This window comes from Lampris incognitus, unplaced genomic scaffold (genome assembly GCF_029633865.1).
Source record: "Lampris incognitus isolate fLamInc1 unplaced genomic scaffold, fLamInc1.hap2 scaffold_153, whole genome shotgun sequence".
Classification (NCBI taxonomy): domain Eukaryota; kingdom Metazoa; phylum Chordata; class Actinopteri; order Lampriformes; family Lampridae; genus Lampris; species Lampris incognitus.
Genome location: NW_026611118.1, coordinates 10,001 through 12,500, shown reverse-complemented (window position 1 = coordinate 12,500; position 2,500 = coordinate 10,001).

The window sequence follows — 2,500 nt, the reverse complement described above, 5'->3', positions numbered from 1 at the left end:
CAGGTCCCAAGCCCGGACAAATGGGGAGGGTTACGTCAGGAAGGGCATCCGGCGTCAAATCTTTGCCAAATCAAATATGCGGATCATAAATAAGATTTCCATACCGGATCGGTCGAGGCTCGGGTTACCGACGACCGCCATCGGTACTGTTAACCAGCGGAGTGCCGGTGGAAACTAGGCTACTGTTGGGCGAAGGAAAAGGAGAGGGGGAAGGCATGTCCAGAGGCAGCTAGAGAGGAGGAAGGGTAGGCGTGTGGAGGTGAGAGTCAGTCGGAACTTTGAATGTTGGCACTATGGCTAGTAAAGGGAGAGAGCTGGCTGACGTGATGGAAAGAAGAAAGGTGACAAGAGACAAGGTGGAAGGGGAGTAAGGCCAGGAGTATCGCAGGTGGGTTCAAACTCTTCTACCATGGTGCGAATGGGAGGAGAAATGGGGTAGGGGTCATTCTGAAGGAAGAGTATGTCAAGAGCGTGCTGGAGGTGAACACAGTGTCAGACAGAGTGAGGATTATGAAGCTGGAAATCGAAGGTGTATTGCTGACGGTTATCAGCGCATATGCCCCGCAAGTCGGGTGTAAGATGGACGAAAAAGAAGAATTCTGGAGTTGAGTTGGACGACGTGGTGGAAAGGGTACCCAAGGAGGAGGGAGTGGTGAGTGGAGCGGACTTCGATGGACACGTTGCTGAAGGGAACAGAGGTGGTGAGGAGTTGATGGTAAGGTATGGAATCGAGGAGAGAAATGTGGAAGGACAGATGGTGTTCGATTTTGCGAAAAGGATGGAAATGGCTGAGGTGAATACATATTTCAAGAAGAGGGAGGAGCACAGGGTGACGACGTATACGAGTGGAGGAAAGTGCACACAGGTGGACTATATCTTGTGTAGAAGGCGCGATGTAAAACGGATTGCATACTGCAAGGTGGTGACAGGGGAGAACGTAGCTAGGCAGCATCGGATGGTGGTCTGTAAGATGACTTTGGAGACCAACATGAGGAAGCGAGTGAAGACACAGCCGAAGATCAAATGGTGGAAGTTGAAGAAGGAAGACTGTTGTGTGGAGTTCAGGCAGGAGTTAACACAGGCACTGAGTGGTAGTGAAGAGTTGCCAGATGGCTGGGCAAGCGCTGCAGAAATAGCGAGGAAGACAGCTAGGAAGGTACTTGGTGTGTGGACAGAGGAAGGAAGACAAGGAGACTTGGCGGTGGTGGTGGTGGTGGTGGTGGAAGGAGGAAGTAGAGCAAAGTATACAGAGGAAAAGGTTGGCAAAGAAGAAGTGGGATAGTCAGAGAGATGAAGAAAGTACACAGGAGTACAAGGAGATGCAGCGTAAAGCAAAGAGAGAGGTGGCAAAGGTAAAGGAAAAGTCGTACGGTGAGCTGTATGACAGGTTAGACACTAAGGAAGGAGAAAAAGACTTGTACAGATTGACAGAGAGACCGAGCTGCCGAGGATGTGCGACAAGTTAGGGCGATCAAAGATACAGATGGAAATGTGCTGCCAAGCGAGGAGAGTGTGCTACGAAGTGGAAGGACTACTTTGACGGGCTGATAAATGAAGAAAATGAGAGAGACAGAGAGAGAGAGAGAGAGAGAGAGAGAGAGAGAGAGAGAGAGAGAGAGAGAGAGAGAGAGAAAGGTTGGTTGATTGAGAAGTATAGAGAAGGCCAGAAAGAGTTGCATTGTGTCTTTGTAGATTTACACAAAGCATACGACAGGGTGCCGAGAGAGGAGGTGTGATATTGTAGGAGGAAGTCAAGAGTTGCAGAGAAGTATGTAGGAGTGGTGCAGGCTATGTATGAGGGAAGTGTGACAATGCTGAGGTGCGTGGTTGGAATGACAGATGGGTTCAAGGTGGAGGTGGGATTACATCAAGGATCGGCTCTGAGCCCTTTCTTGGTTGCAACGGTGATGGACAGGTTGACGGACAAGATCAGGCAGGAGTCTCCATGGACGATGATGTTCGCGGATGACATTGTCATCTGTAGCGACAGTAGGGTGCAGTTCATTGTGAGGAGAGCCTGGAGAGGTGGAGGTATGCACTGGAGAGAAGAGGAATGAAAGTCAGTAGGAGCAAGACGGAATACCTACGCGTGAGGAGGTGACAAAGGCATTTCACTTTAAATACTTGGGGTCAACTGTCCAAAGTAACGGGGAGTGCAGGAGAGAGGTGAAGAAGAGAGTGCAGGCAGGCAGGCAGGCAGGCAGGCAGACGGGCAGGCAGACGGGCAGGCAGGCAGGGTGGAGTGGGTGGAGAAGAGTGTCAGGACAGAAGGGTACCAGCAACAGTTAAAGGGAAGGTTAACAAGATGTTCGTGAGACCAGCTACGTTATATGATTTAGAGACAGTGGCACTGACGAAAAGACAGCAGGAGGCGGAGCTGGAGGTGGCAGAGTTGAGGATGCTAACATTTTCACTGGGAGTAACGAAGAAGAGCAAGATTAGGAACGATTGCTCAAGTTGGACGGTTTGGATGCTGAATATGGAGCTGCCAGGAAAGAGG